This window comes from Felis catus, chromosome B2, assembly GCF_018350175.1.
Source record: "Felis catus isolate Fca126 chromosome B2, F.catus_Fca126_mat1.0, whole genome shotgun sequence".
In the NCBI taxonomy this organism is placed as follows: domain Eukaryota; kingdom Metazoa; phylum Chordata; class Mammalia; order Carnivora; family Felidae; genus Felis; species Felis catus.
The window spans coordinates 51024766-51041721 of NC_058372.1; the positions used below are offsets into that span (position 1 = coordinate 51024766).

At 42.3% G+C, this 16956-nt stretch overlaps 1 protein-coding gene across 11 annotated transcripts in view; it reads right to left on the reverse strand.

The window, feature by feature from the left end:
- KLHL31 (kelch like family member 31) overlaps positions 1–16956 on the reverse strand; it is a 124692-nt gene that overhangs the window by 85274 nt on the left and 22462 nt on the right. The gene's annotated exons all lie outside the window — the stretch shown is intronic.

A 16956-nucleotide genomic window follows, 5' to 3' on the forward strand; every position in this document is an offset into this window, starting at 1 on the left:
AGATCATGACCTGAACTGAAGTCAGACGCTTAACCAACCGACCCACCCAGGCATCCCTCAAAATGACTTTTAAAGAGAGAGGATGCAGGAAAATCACTCGGTTGTTGTGGATACACAGAGATTGGGGGCTTTGAAAGTTGAATCAGACCAGCATGTGACCCTGGATTCCAGAGACATCACAGCTTAACCCTCCCTTTCCCCTGGGGACCTGATGACCCAGGGGATGCCCCAATTCTCTTGGGCCTGTGCCCAGGGCTGCTTGTTGAATAATAGGGGCTTTAGTTTTCTACTGTTGCTGGACAAATCACCCCAACTCAGTGCCTTAAAGCAACACACATTTATTGCCTTTTATTCTGCAGGTTGCAAGTGTGGGTTAGCTTGCTGGTTTCTCAGTTCCAGGTTTCACAGGCTGTCATCAAGGTGTTGACAGGACACATTCTTCTGCAGAGGTTCATTCCAGGCTCATTCTGGTTGTTATTGGCAAAATCCAGTGCTTCGCAGCTGTAGGACTGAGGTCCTCATCTCCTCGCTAACTGACAGCTGGGGGTTGGCTGTAGCTTCTAGAGGCTTCTCTTCAATCTCTGCACGCGGACACCTATGCCTCAGTGGCAGCAATAGTGCAGTCAATCCTTCTCACACTTGGAAGCTCCTTTCTCTGCTGCTGCGTCTCTGACTCCAGCTGGAAGTGGAGTCCCATTTTAAGGTCTCAAGCGATTAGATTGGATCCACTTGGTTAATCCAGGCTCGTCTCCTCACCTCATGAGTCATAGCCTTAATTACATCTGTAAAGCCCCTTTCGCCATGGAACAGAACATACGTACAGGATCCAGACATTTGGGTGTGGGTGTGGACATAACCAGCCCCGCATAAGACCCCGTGGGAAAACTAGAATTTAAACTGTGCTTCAGCCAACTTTTGGGTGTTTGGCCATTTCCTGGTCCTGGCTTGTTGAGCTTTCTCTCAGTTGGCAACCAACCTTCTTGAGCTTCTTTTCCCATAGGAGATAATCAGTCCAGCTTGCAAAGAAGGAAGCTGTGCACTGCCATTCTTCCCCCAGGTCTCCAGCCATCTTCTGGGTGGGAGCTGTGTTTCCAGTTTATAGTGCTGATGCTTTCCTACATTTTAACAAGTTTTTTTTTTTTTCTCAACTTCTAAGGTAAATTACCTCCTCGACTGGTTTTCTGCAAAGTTTCATAATATGTTCTTGACACAGTTCAGGCAGTATTTGATGTTTCAAGGGAAGCTCTTATATCTCCCCATCAGGCTGTGAATTTTCAGCCACTAAAGATGGTTGTTTGGATTAGAAACTTTTTGTGACCTGTAAGCTCTTCATTTGATTTTATTCAAAAAACCTTTTTTAATTTTATAATGTTTTTAATTTAAAAATTTTTTAAGTATTTATTTTTTGAGAGAGACAGAGACAGTGCAAGTGGGGGAGGGGCAGAGAGAGCAAGTGCTATACTGTCAGCATAGAGCCCGATGCAGGGCTTGAACCCATGAAACCTCGAGATCATGACCTGAGCTGAAACCAAGAGTCAGACACTTAACAGACTGAGCCACCTAGGCACCCCAATATTATTTTAAAAACTTTTAAAATTCCTTGTTTCTCTCCTTGAAATCTTCTAAGGAAACATTTAAGTTAGCCGCATCAATGAGTTTCTTCAAATTGACTTGTGGCTGACCATTTAGGCAGCCATGTCCAGTTCTCTTTTTTCTACAAGCTGCCATCATCCACGTGGCCATCTCTAAATGGAGCAGGCAAGTGGATCATCTCCAGCACGGTTTCAGTCAGAGATTTCAACGAGCCCCCTTTATCCTGTATGGCCTGTTTTATTCACGTGGCTTAAATTTTCAAGCATTTCTCCCCCTACTTTTCATCTATCATATCACCTCTTGGGATGAGCGTTTTCATCCAAGCCATCCATTATTTTCCTCAGAAGTTGTTCTACATTCTTCTGAGATTCCTTTAAGACATTTTTAAAAATGTTTATTTATTTTTGAGAGAGGGAAGGCGAGAGAGGTGGGGCCGGGGAGAGGATCCAAAGTGGGTGCTGTGCTGATGGTGGACAGCCCAATGCCGGGCTTGAACTTATGAACTCCGAGATCATGACCTGAGCTGAAGTGAGATGCTTAACCGACCAAGCCACCAGGGCGCCCCACCTTTAAAGACACTTTTGATGTGGGGACAGGAGCCAAGATGGCAAAACAGCATGGGAGTTTTTTTTGTGTCTCGCGTCCATGAAATACAGCCAGGTCAACACTAAACCATGCTGCACACCTAGAAAACTGATTTGAGGATTAACACAACAATCTGCACAACCCGAACCACAGAACTCAGCAGGTACCTGGTGCAGAGAGGTGAACTGGGGGAGACAGAAGCCACAGAGGGCAGGGAACTGTTTTTGCTTGCAGAGAGAGGACAGAGATGGGAGGAGAGTACGGGAAAAGCACCACACCCCAAAAGCAGCTGGAGAGAAAGTGGAGAAGTGGAAACAGCTGTGGGGACTGAACAAAACAGGGAGAAAGGAGAAAGGAGAGGGTTTAAATTCCATTAAGACTCTATAAACAGGGGGAGTGCAGAGTCTGAGGCTCTGCAGCTCGGTACCTGGTGGTGCTCTGGTGGGAAGGGCGAATCCCCAGGAGCAGAGAACAAGGTCCTCAGGTCCTTGGGCCACATGTGGAGAGGTGGTTCCCTTGCTGGGAGCTGTAGAGTCTGTGTGGCCCCCCACCCCCAAAAGGAAAAGGCCCCAGTGGACCTGGGAGAACAACCACATCCACTAGTGCTGGAACAAGGTCATTGGGGGTGAAGCCTGGTGCCAGGTGTGTATTGTGATTCTCCATAATCCCTGAAATGTTGCTGCTGCACGATCGCGTGAACTTTTTCTGGGGCGGGCTGGCACTCAGCTGCAGTCTCTGGGCACCGGCAGCAGCACAGTCATGCAAATGTTCCTGGGTGCGGCCGGCACCCAGCCATTGCTCAGTGAGACGATTCCCCAGAAGGTCTGAGCTGGTCAAAGCCGCAGTCCTTCACAAGCAAGGGGCTGGGAAACACAGCCACATCTGAGACAAAACTCGGGAGGGAGGTGCTACCTGGGGCTTGGTCACGGACAGCGTCAAAGCGGGAAGTGGGAGGAAGCCAAAGACAAAGGACAGGTGCGCGATTGCTGATCGGTGAGCAGAGTTCCAGTACTAGAGACTGGGTAGCTGGGTAACACCATTTTCAACCCTGAGGCCTGTGCACATACACACCTACAAACACCATAACCATCCACCCCAGTAAGCTAAGCAGCGCCGTCTAGTGGAGAATGGAGCCATTACACTAAGCCCCGCCCAACTGGGCCAACCTTGCTCCTCAGGAACACAAGTCTCTCTGCCTGCTTAGTTTATGGACAATAAAGAGCTTCATAGTTTGACTTCTAGGGGAAAATGAAGTAATTTCAATCGTATTTCAGTCTGTTCACTGGTCCATCTATTCAATTTTCTTTTTCTTTTTTCTCTTTTTTGTTTTTTTTCTTGAATACATAAAGAGAAAAAAATTTTTATTTTCAATTTTTATCAAAAACATTTCTCTTTAATGTTTTCCACTATATTTTTTACTTTTGTGTAAATTTTTTCAGACTCTATTTTACTTCCATCATTTCATTTTATTCTATTTCAGTATATTCATTTTTTCAAATTTTCAAATGATTTCCTTTTTAAAATTTTTCTTCCCCCCTTTTTTTTCTAATCTATGAAGCCCCATTCAACAACTAGATGGAAACATACCTAGGATCTAGCATCATGTATTTGATTTGTGTGTGTGTGTATGTGTGTGTGTGTGTGTGTGTGTGTGTGTGTGTATGTGTGCGTTGTTTTTAATTTTTTAATTTTAATTTTTTTAATTTTAATTTTTTTAATTTTAATTTTTTTACCTCATTAATTCCTTTTCTCCTTCAAAATGATGAAACAAAGGAATTCACCCCAAAAGAAAGAGCAGGAAGAAATGAAAGCCAAGGACTTAACCAACACATATACAAGCAAAATGTCTGAACCAGAATTTAGAATCATGATAATAATAATACTAGCTAGAGTCAAAAATAGATTAGAATCCTTTTCTGTGGAGATAAAAGAAGTAAAAGCTAGTCAGGATGAAATAAAAAGTGCTATAACTGAGCTGCAATCTCGAATGGATGCCATGGCAGCAAAGATGGATGAGGCAGAGCAGAAAATCAGAGATATAGAGGACAAACTTATGGAGAATAATGAAGCAGAAAAAAAGAGGGAGACTAAGGCAAAAGATCACGATTTAAGAATTAGAGAAATCAGTGATTCATTAAAAAGGAACACCATTAGAATCATAGGGGTCCCAGAAAGTGAAGAGAGAGAAAAAGGGGTAGAAGGGTTATGTGAGCAAATCATATGGGAAAACTTTCCTAACCTGGGGAAAGACACAGACATCAAAATACAGGAAGCACAGAGGACTCCCATTATATTCAACAAATATCAACCATCAACAAGGCATATCATCTTCAAATTCACAAAATACTCAGGCAAGGAGAGAATCATGAACACAGCAAGGGAAAAAAGTCCTTAACCTACAAGGGAAGACAGATCAGGTTTGCAGCAGACCTATCCACAGAAACTTGGCAGGCCAGAAAGGAGTCATGGGATATATTCAGTGTACTGAATCGGAAAGATATGCAGCCAAGAATTCTTTACCCAGCAAGGCTGTCATTCAAAATAGAAGGAGAGATAAAAAGTTTCCCAGAAAAACAAAAATTAAAGGAGTTCACGATCACTAAACCAGTCCTGCAAAAAATTTTCAGGGGGACTCTCTGAGGGGAGAAAAGATGAAAAAGAAAGAAAGAAAGGAGGAGAGAAAGAAAGAAAGAAAGAAAGAAAGAAAGAAAGAAAGAAAGAAAGAAAGACAGACCAAAAGCAACAAAGACTAGAAAGTACCAGAGAACACCACCAGAAACTCCATCTCTACAAGCAACATAATGTCAATAAATTCATATCTTTCAGTACTCACTCTAAACGTCAATGGACTAAATGTTCCAATCAAAAGACACAGGGTAACAGAATGGGTAAGAAAACAAGATCCATCTATATGTTGTTTACAAGAAACCCACTTTAGACCTAAAGACACATTCAGATTGAAAGTAAGGGGATGCAGAACCATCTATCACACTAATGGTCGACAAAAGAAAGCCGGAGTAGCCATACTTTTATCAGACAATCTAGACTTTAAAATAAAGACTGTAACAAGAGATGAATAAGGGCATTATATCATAATTAAGGGGTCTATCCCCCAAGAAGACCTAACAATTGTAAACATTTATGCTCCAAATGTGGAAGAACCCAAATATATAAATCAGTTAATCACAAACAAAGAAACTCATTGATAATAACACCATAATAGTAGGGGACTTCAACACCCCACTTATAGCAATGTACAGATTATCTAATCAGAAAAATCAACAAGGAAACAATGGCTTTGAATGACACACTGGACCGGATGGACTTAACAGATGTATTCAGAACATTTTATCCTAAAGCAGTGGAATATATATTCTTCTCCAGTGCACACGGAACATTCTCCAGAATACACCACATACTGGGACAAAAATCAGCCCTCAACAAGTACAAAAAGATCCAGATCATACCATGCATACTTTCAGACCATAATGCTATGAAACTCGAAATCAACCACAAGAAAAAATTTGGAAAGGTAACCAATACTTGGAGACTACAGAACATCCTACTAAGGAATTAATGTGATAACCAAGAAGTTGAAGAGGAAATTAAAAAGTACATGGAAGCCAATGAAAATGATAACACCACAACCCAAAACCTCTGGGAAGCAGAAAAGGCGGTCATAAGGGGAAAGTATATAGCAATCCAGGCCTTCCTAAAGAAGGAAGAAAGATCTCAGATATATAACTTAACCTTACATCTTAAAGAGCTGGAAAAAGAACAGCAAATAAAACCTCAAACCAGCAGAAGACAGGAAATAATAAAGATTAGAGCAGAAATTAATGCTATGAAACCAAGCAAACAAAAAAACCAAAAACCAGTAGAACAGATCAATGAAACCAGAAGCTGGTTCTTTGAAAGAATTAACAAAATTGATATACCCCTAGCCAGTTTGATCAAAAAGAAAAAGGAAAGGACCTAAACAAATAAAACCAAGAATGAAAGAGGAGAGATCACAAAAATACAGCAGAAATAAAAACAATAATAAGAGAATATTATGAGCAATTATACACCAATAAAATGGGCCATCTGGAAGAAATGGGCAAATTCTTAGAAACATGTACACTACCAAAACTGAAACAGGAAGAAATAGAAAATTTGAACAGACCCATAACCAGTAAAGAAATCGAATTAGTAATCAAAAATCTCCCCAAAAAACAAGAGTCCAGGGCCAGATGGCTTTCCAGGGGAATTGTACCAAACATTTAAGGAAGAGTTAACACCTATTCTCTTGAAGTTGTCCAAAATATAGAAATGGAAGGAAAACTTCCAAACTCTTTCTATGAAGCCAGCATTACCTTGATTCCAAAACCAGTCAAAGACCCCACTAAAAGGGAGAACTATAGACCAATTTCCCTGATGAACATGGATGCAAAAATCCTCAGCAAGGTATTAGCCAGCCAGATTCAACAATACATTAAAAAAATTATCCACCACAACCAAGTGGGATTTATACCTGGGATGCAAGGCTGGTTCAATATCCACAAAACAATCAATGTGATTCATCACATCAATAAAAGAAAGGACAAGAACAATATGATCCTCTCAATAGATGCAGAGAAAGCATTTGACAAAATACAGTATTCTTTCTTGAGAAAAGCCCTCAAGAAAGTAGGGATAGAAAGATCATACCTCAAGATCATAAAAGCCATATATAAAAGACCCAACACTAATATTGTTCTCAATGGGAAAAAACTGAGAGTTTCCCCCTAAGGTCAGGAACAAGACAGGGATGTCTACTCTAACCACTGTTACTCAACATAGTATTGGAAGTCTTAGCCTCAGCAATCAGACAACATAAAGAAATAAAAGGCATCCAAATCGTCCAGGAGAAGGTCAAACTTTCACTTTGCAGATGACATGATGCTCTATATGGAAAACCCAAAAGATTACACTAAAAAACTGCCAGAACTGATCCATGAATTCAGCAAAGTTGCAGGATATAAAATCAATGCACAGAAATCAGTTGCATTCCTATATACCAACAATGAAGCAACAGAAAGAGAAATCAAGGAATCGATCCCATTTACAATTGCACCAAACACCATAAAATACTTAGGAATAAATCTAACCAAAGAGGTGAAAAATCTATACATTGAAAACTATAGAAAACTTATGAAAGAAATTGAAGAAGACATAAAAAAATGGAAAAAGATTCCATGCTCCTGGATAGGAAGAACAAATATTGTTAAAATGTCGATACTACCCAAAGCAATCTACATATTCAATGCAATCCCTATCAAAATAACACCAGCATTCTTCACAGAGCTAGAACAAACAATCCTAAAATTTGGATAGAACCACAAAAGACTCCAAATAGCCAAAGCAATATTGAAAAAGAAAACCAAAGCTGGGGGCATCACAATCCCAGACTTCAAGCTGTATTACAAAGCTGTAATCATCAAGACAATATGGTACTGGCACAAAAACAGACACTCAGATCAGTGAAGCAGAATAGAGAACCCAGAAATGGACCCACAAACATATCGCCAACTAATCTTTGACTAAGCAGGAATGAATACCCAATGGAATAAAGACAGTCTCTTCAGCAAGTGGTGCTGCTAGGAAAACTGGACAGCGACATGGACGTGGACCACTTTCTTAACACCATACACAAAAATAACCTCAAAATGGATGAAAGACCTAAATGTAAGACAGGAAGCCATCAAAATTCTCGAGGAGAAAGCAGGCAAAAACTTCTTTTGACCTCAGCTGCAGCAACTTCTTACTCAACAAGTCTCCAGAGACAAGGGAAGCCAAAGCAAAAAGGAACTACTGGGACCTCATCAAAATAAAAACTTTCTGCACAGCGAAGGAAACAATCAGCAAAACTAAAAGACAACCGATGGAACGGGAGAAGATATTTGCAAAGGACATATCAGATAAAGGGTAGTATCCAAAATCTATAGAAAACTTATCCAACTCAACACCCAAAAAACAAATAATCCAGTAAAGAAATGGGCAAAAGACATGTATAGACACGTCTCCAAAGAAGACATCCAGATGGCCAACTGACACATGAAAAAGTGCTCAACATCACTCATCATCAGGGAAATACAAATCAAAACCACAATGAGATACCACCTCACACCTATCAGAATGGCTAACATTAACAACTCAGGCAATAACAGATGTTGGTGAGGATGTGGAGAAAGAGGATCTCTTTTGCGCTGCTGGTGGGAATGCAAACTGGTGCAATCACTCTGGAAAGCAGCATGGAGGTTCCTCAAAAAATTAAAAACAGAACTTCCCTATGACCCAGCAATTGCACTAATAGGTATTTACCAAGGGATACAGTTATGCTGTTCGAAGGGGCACATGCACCCCAATGTTTATAATAGCACTATCGACAGTAGCCAAAGTATGGAAAGAGCCCAAATGTCCACCGATGGATGAATGGATAAAGAAGATATGGTATATATATATACAATGGAGTATTATTTGGCAATCAAAAAGAATGAAATCTTGCCATTTGCAACTATGTGGTTGGAACTGGAGGGTATTATGCTAAGCGAAATTAGACAGAGAAAGTCAAATATATGACTTCCCTCATATAAGGACTTTAAGACACAGAACAGATGAATACAAGGGAAGAGAAGCAAAAATATAAAAACAGGGAGGGGGACAAAACATAAGAGACTCTTAAATATGGAGAGCAAACAGAGAGTTACTGGAGGGGATGTGGGAGGGGGGATGGGCTAAATGGGTAAGGGGCATTGAGGAATCTACTCCTGAAATCATTGTTGCACTATATGCTAACTTGGATGTAAATTAAAAAAAATAAAATAAAATAAAATCCATAAAAATAAAATAAATAAAATAAAATGAGCTTGCTTTTCCCCAACACACAAACACACACAAAAGTAAATAAAGTGGAAATTTGTACTACCTAACCTTCAGTTGTTACCTGTATTTTCCAAGACTATTATCCACATCCTCTGTGGATCAACATGGATCAACTGCACTTCCTAAAATCTTTTTATTTCTCAAATTTTAGGGCCTGGGTAATTGTAATTTAATGGGAAATATTCTATGCAAGCCATATCCTTGTATTAGAAAAGCTTGACTGCTCTTGCTGTGAGATTTTCCTAACCTCTTTAAATGGGTCATATTTGTAAATTTCAACATGGCTTTTACCTTGGTCCTTTTCTCCTTTACCTAAAGAACAAATACATCTTACCACTGATGGTTTAAAAAAAAATAAAGGCATATTTTGATGTGAGTTACTAGGGACTGGAGGGATTTTGAATCATCTGCAAGTGACCATGTGTCTGTCCTTGAAGGCGAGTCTTTATTATTCCATGAAATGAAATGAAAGTTTGAGTGTCTCGCTTTTAAGGGTTTTTTTTTAAGTTTATTTATTTTGAGAGAGAAAGAGAGCAAGAGCGGGGAGGAGGAGAGACAGAGAGAGAGAGAGAGAGAGAGAGAGAGAGAGAGAGAGAATCCCAAGCAGGCTCTGCACTGTCAGCATGGAGCCCCATGTGGGGCTTGAACTTATAAATCATGAGATCATGACCTGGGGCAAAATCAAGAGTCGGACGCTTTACCAACTGAGCCACCCGGGTGCCCCATAGGTGTCTCACTTTTCTATGATCTGTCAAGAAGGTCTGCTGTATCCTCTAGAGAAGAGATGAACTTGCTCAGCTTTCAGTCAAGGGCTGCCGAATATGGTGCTTGGCCCATCGGAGGACTCACCTCCACTGGTGGTGACTTGAGTCCTTCTTGGTCTTGTGAGCAGACCAGTCTTCTCCCTGACTTTGCCATATTCTTCCTCCCTGGGGCAGATGATCTTTTGCCTAGTTCTTTTCCCCCTCTTTAAAGAACATGGGCTCTTTACTATAAAGAGCCAATGCCAAAACCATGAGAAAACCCAGAGAGAACTGGGCATTGTCTCCAGTGTTCCGACAAGCCTGGCAGAGCACAACACAGCTGCTCAGGACTGCCGGGAAGTCATTGTTGTGGCAGTCAGCAGGCCCTCCGTCGCTCTAAAGGGTCCCACAGTGCCACCTCTGGTTACTAGTATCCTCTGAGCCACATGACTGACACAGGCCCCTGCAAAGTGTGCCACCTCTGACCCAAACAACTGCCTCAATCCAGGACAGACCATTAGTGGGACTGGGAGAGGGGGAGGCCAGGGTTTGTAACTTTGCTCTGCCCAAGCAGAGAGTAAGTGCACAAAAAAATTATTTGTATGGTGCACTGAGGAGGCTATGGAAAAGGCTGATGCAGCCAGAGAAGACCAGCCTGTGAGCACTGGCCTCTCTAGGCTCCACCTGCAAACCTACAGCAAAATCCCTACAGCAAACCTAGGAGGCATCACAGCCATGCTGTGCCGGAACCCAGGCTGTGTGTGTCAGGGCATAATGGTGGCACCCACTGCAGCAGAGGATTCACATCCCCCAGCCCTGGGTGATGCTGACTCTTCTGATTTAAAGTTTCCTTCTGCAGCCCAGAGCCCTGATCTCCCTACAGACATCACAGGGAGTTACCACCCCTGAAGGCTTCCTCTCTCTTCTGTGTTTGGTCAGTGCAGGCTGGGGGTGGGGGTGGGGGTGGCCGCAGAGGACAGAGGGCTTCACCAAAGGTACTAACTTACAGAGCTGGATTTCAACTGGAAGAATTCAGGAGGAATCAAGGTGGGACTGAGACGGACAATGTCTTAGTATTTTGGGGATTTTCGGTGGAGCCAATTTGTCCCCATTCAATGCAAGCATTCCACAGGGAGACTCTCTTCCAATGGCCTTCTCACTTTCAGCGCATGGCTCCCAAGGTTGCCCAGGGTCAGTCTCCCATCTCTCACATCACTTTCAGAAGTGTGCTTCCGTGTTGTGTCTCTGAAGGACAGGCAGATCTCCCTCTCAGCGGAATTTGCAACGTTTTATCTTTTTATTTATTTTTTTAATGTTTTATTTAATTTTGAGAGAGCATGAGCAGGGGGAGGTCAGAGGGGGGGGGCAGAGGATCCAAAGCAGGCTCTGTGCTCAGGCCTAGAGCCTTACTGTTCATTGTTCAGGACTCTGCCTTGCCCTCTGTATCTTTAAACTTGAAAGACAGAACCACTGATGGAGGCTGCTCTGGGGTTCTGAAAGGTGCCGGGGTTCGGGCTGCAGGGACCCTGCTCCCAGGAGTCCCTCTATTTATCTCTCATTCCTGAATCAGAAGAAGTCCTCTGGGCATCAATGGGTAGGCTCCAAACTTCTCAGGTTCCTACATGTGACCATGAACACAGCTGCCCTCAAGAAGTATTTATAGAACTGAACGTTACCTATGAACTCGTTTAGCTGTCATGTAAAGTAAGGTGTTGGAGTCAGAACGGCTGTAAATCTCAGGATGCAAGCATGTAGTGACATGATAAGATATAAATACAGATATGTCTCTGTCTCTCTTTATCTCCCCATCTTTGTCTCTTAGTCTGCTTGGGCTGAGACCACCATAATAAAATACCATAGACCAGGTGCCTTAAACAACTCTTTATTTCTCACAGTTCCGGAGGCTGAAAATCTGAAATAAGGGTACCAGTGTGGTTGGATTCTGGGCAAAGTCCCTCTTCCTGGTTTACAGATGGGCGTCTTCTAATTTCTTTCCTCACGTGGCAGAGAGAGCTGACTCTTCCTCTTCTCTGGGGACACTGATCCCATCATGGGACTCCACCCTCATGACCTAAGTACCTCCCAAAGGCCCCACCTCCAAATGTCATCATATATGGTTTCAACATATAAATTTCAGGGGACACATTCAGTCTGTAACAGTATAACTATATATATATATATGTATATATATATGTATATATATATATACATATATATATACACATGCGCACTCACACACACACGTGTATATATTTATAATAGGATTAGTTTCAGCCCTTAGCTGGTGTTTAGTGCTTACTAAATATACATATATTATGCACATCATTTGATAGACTGTATATAAATATGGATATATACATAAATACCAATATATGTATTCCATCAAATGTATGTCTATACATAACTATATTGAATAAACAGTTTAAATATGGACACTAAATATTTATTACTAAATAAATACACTAAATAAACAGTTACCAGCTAAATGCTGCAACTAGTCCTAATTTGCTTTTAAAGATTTGGCAATTATAGAGAGAAAGCAATGAGATTTTAGAAAGTTTAATGGTAAAATAACTATATAAATATTATCAATCTTTTGAGATTTTTTTAGAAATGTTTCTTTCTTTTTTTAATGTTTATTTATTTTTGAGAGAGAGAGAAAGAGAGCACAAGTAGGGGAGGGGCAGAGAGAGAGAGGGAGACACAGAATCCAAAGCAGCTCCAGGCTCTGAGCTGTCAACACAGAGGAGGACCTGGAGCTTGAACCCACGAGCTGCGAGATCATGACCTGAGCTGAAGTTGGACACTTAACTGACTGAGCCACCCAGGTGCCCCTGAGAGATTTTTTAAAAAACAGAAATGTACAGTAAAGGTTTGGCTGGATAATTCCTTCCACCTGCACTGTTTCTTGACAATGTAACTCTTGGCTGCCATTCGTTTAGAGAAGACCTATTTTCATGGTCTTGTATGGTACTTGTGCTCACCTCTTCCGGGGTAAGGGAAAGCGATTTGAGTATCATAGATACACAGTAAATATTTACTGATTGAATAAGTGAGTATCATTAGAATAGGAATCTGGCAAGCAGTAAGTCATGATGGTTTTATCATTTCATTCATTCATTCATCCATTCACTCAACAAAAAATACTGATACCCTGGCTGTACACCAAGAATTGTTCTGGACACTAGAGATACAGCAGTGAACAGGGGAGACAGTGTTCTCACTTTGAAGGAACGTATTCTGAAAGGGGTGGCGGAATGTACATAAACTGGCAAGGAAATATCCAGGAGCTGCAGGGCTGTGACGTGTTGTGTGTGAGAGGTGGAGGCAGGGAGGGGGGCTCGCCCAGAAGAAGCAGTAGTTGCAGAGAGTTGCAGCAGTGGCCAGAGTGCAGTGCAGAAGCCCGGAAGGACAGGAAAGAGATGCCCCAACCACTCTCTTCTGCCCTCTAGCTCCTCCTGATGCCTCACCGGGTAAATACAACCTATGGAACAAAGAGTCTGAGTCTGGAGGATGTAGTCCCTGGGGGTCAGCCTCTGAGAGCACAGAGCAGGACAAAGACAGACAGAGCAGCATCAGGGGTATGGGGTTGGGAAATAAAAGAATACTGTCCAAATGTAGTCAATTAGAAAACTCTTACTTCTCCTTCTTTCCCTTCTTCTGCTTCTCTTTCTTTTGGGGAGAAGGAGAGAGAGAATCTTAAGCAGGCTCTACATTCGCTTAGCGCAGAGCCCGATGCGGGGCTTGATCTCATGACCCTGGGATCCCACAACCTGAGCTGAAATCAAGAGTTGGACACTTGACCGACTCAGCCACCAAGGCACTCCAACTTTCACCCCTTCTAAAAGGCTCTGTGAGGCCAGGCTCTAAGTTAGGTTTATCTTTCTCTTCTGCACAGGACCTCAGGAGCACGAAACTTGGCAATAAGTAAATGCCTGTTAATATGATTGTACTTCGTAGGGTTGCCTCTGCCCAAATAAGTATGCATCAGGTAGCAGTGTCCCATGGGCATTCTGGTTCTTCACTTTCCCTGGGGGAAACACAGCACCTTTTCACAGTGGTGTTCCAACAGTGTGCTTGGTACATGGTTATGTTCAATGAATATTTGCTAAACAAGGAAAGGATTCTTTCTGCATACAGAATTTCCTTTGTTACCCACATGCAAAATTGTGATAGAATAAAACTCTTGGGGGCACCTGGGTGGCTCAGTGGGCTAAATGTCAGCCTTCGGCTCAGGTCATGATCGCACAGTTCATGAGTTCAAGCCCCGCATCGGGCTCTGTGCTGACAGCGGAGGGCCTGGAGCCTGCTTTGGATTCTGTGTCTCCCTCTCTCTCTCTTTGTCCTTCCCCTCCTTGTGCTCTCTCTCTCTCTCTTAAAAGTAAGTAAATAAACCTTAAAAAATAAGAATAAAACAATTCTCAGCTTGGAGCTCTACACTAAATGGAAAGGTTGCATAAAGGTTAGGGAAGAAGACTTGGGGGTCAGATTATAGCCATTTCATTTTCTTTCTCCCTTTCTCATTAAGGAATCCTCTCTTCTTGTGGTTATTAAGAATAGATCCATGTATTTCCTCTTTTAGACTCTACATAATGTGTTCTATTCTCTCCAAACAATCATGCATTGGGAATTTCCTTGTATGACTGGAGTAAGAGGAATTTAATCACAGATGTATGATTTCTAGTCAATATTGTTTTAGAAGAGGTAAAATCAAGAAGAATTTAGAGTATTCTAGAAGTAGACGGACAGGGAGACCCAAAGAGGGAGGGATGAGGGGGTGATTCTGGTATTGGATGGGTTTCCTTGATGATTTGGGGGAGCCAGATTTATACCAATTCTCAAGGCTTACAGAATACATGTAATGTATGCTGTAGACCTATCAGGGCCCTGAATTGAGAAAAGGCTGCAAGAGTCATCTGGACTTGTTCTTCAGAAAGAAAAAGGCAAGATACAATAGAGGAGCTGAGCGCAAGTCTTATGAGGCAGGAAAGGGAAAGAGGAGAACCCGCTGTACTGTGACCACATCCAGAAGTTGAGGGGAGGCAGTTTGCCTGGGAAGCTCCTTGCTCCCTGGGCAACCAGGGAGGAAGATGAGAGCAGTGGTTTCCAAAATGTAATCATTCAATGTGCAGAGACAACGCTGTATGAAATCCTTTCTTCTTCCTCTTGGGCTCTTATGAAGTCTGTTTCTCCAGCTCCCTTGTATCTAGGTACAGCCATATGCTTAGTTCTGGCCAAAGTGATGTAGGTGGAATTGACATAGGTTACTTCCATACCTGGCCCACCAAAAACAGATCCTGCTCAGTTTCCCCCCCCCCTTAATTGTTGGTAGTGATGTCTCCAAGATGGAAAAGGAATTTCTGAATGTAGAGTCTATAGTGATAACCTAAATGTGAGCACAAAGCAAAAACAGCTAGATAAAAAGATGTAAGTCCTCCATTCATATCACTGGACACTTCCCTCCTGTGGGTACATGTTGCAACAGTGGGCATGGAGGTAAGGTAAAGAGAAATGTTTGTCACTATAATCAAGGTCTCACTTCTTCCATTTTGATATATCACCCTTATCTGCACTAGATGAATCGTAATTTTAAGAGGTCTTCTTTTTTGAAAGTTGCAGTCACTTCCATAGCTGTGACTGAATATCAAGGCAAAATCTAAATAGTGATTTCTCCAGGATGAGTCAGACTGACTTTAAAAGGTGCTTTTCTGGGGCGCCTGGGTGGCGCAGTCGGTTAAGCGTCCGACTTCAGCCAGGTCACGATCTCGCGGTCCGTGAGTTCGAGCCCCGCGTCGGGATCTGGGCTGATGGCTCAGAGCCTGGAGCCTGTTTCCGATTCTGTGTCTCCCTCTCTCTCTGCCCCTCCCCCGTTCATCCTCTGTCTCTCTCTGTCCCAAAAATAAATAAACGTTGAAAAAAAAAATTTTTTAAAGGTGCTTTTCTGAAAGGGATAAGAAAAGAAGACATATAGGATCTTTAGGCTAACCAGAGACTACTGTATTTGTCAAAAGGTTGGGGAAAAGGGCCTCACCCTCACCACTCTTTAAGGAGCATGTCTGGTCTGAAACTGGGTGGAAGATTGGCATTGGCATAAGGAATAATGCATCCTGCACCTACGTTCATAGACCATCTTGTGAATGTAGCTAGAAAGGAAAAGAAGGGCCAAGAAGAGTATTTCTAGAGGGTGTGGGTTGGATTCCTTCAAGTCCCTTTCCTGAAATGGACTTCCTAATCCACTTCCCCTGCAACCCCGGTGAGGGGAAAGCCTAGAGGTAGTTTTGAATATCTTTCGGTCTCTAGTCTATCAAATTTGCAAACGCAGTGTGCGCAATATGGTTATTCCTTTGATACATACTGGAGTGCCTTAGATGTAATTAGTGTCTTTAAATAATTTCACGTGTGCTAAGAATTGGATAAACGGACTAGTATGTGGACATGGGAGGGAGTGCAGACCGGTGGGGAAGCTTGGAGTTATAAATGTGGGAGTTCAAAGAAAAGTCAAGGAAACTCTGGGGCACCTGCCAGTGTGCTCAGAACTGGGAATGTGGCACCAGGCTGTTTCCGTTTGGGGGCCGTTCTAGTCTCTTTTCATGGTGGCAAAGCTTGGAGAAGTATAAGAAAAAGTAATCGCTGCCATTTAGAATTTCCTAGAAGTGACTAATGGCCTCAACTGAGTGTTATTCTTTACTAAACCAGATCAAAGACTGAGCATCTTATGTTGGTTATATTTCATTTGCTCATTTGGAAGGTGAGGTGGAAGAGTAAGGCTGTGAGGGTTTGTTGGCACAAAATACAGTTTCATTTCCTAACATGTAGTTTCGATGCAAATGATGATGAACCAGAGTCCATGCCAGGTTGGCTGTGGTCAGGGTGGGAACGAGACTAGAAACCACCACACTTCATCTATGACTTCTAAGTGGTCAGGGCTGAGACAGACCAAACGTAGGCTTTTGTCTGACCTACAAAGCAAATCACTCTCGATGTATAAAAATACATTTTTCCTTTACCAGTCCTCAAGCAGCTGAAACAGCTCTTCAATCACCTCATTTCGTTTTCCTGTTGTGTTTTGCTGAAGTGAGTCACCGTGAAAACTAACTAGAGGAAGAAACCACACACCCCAGTTATCACACAA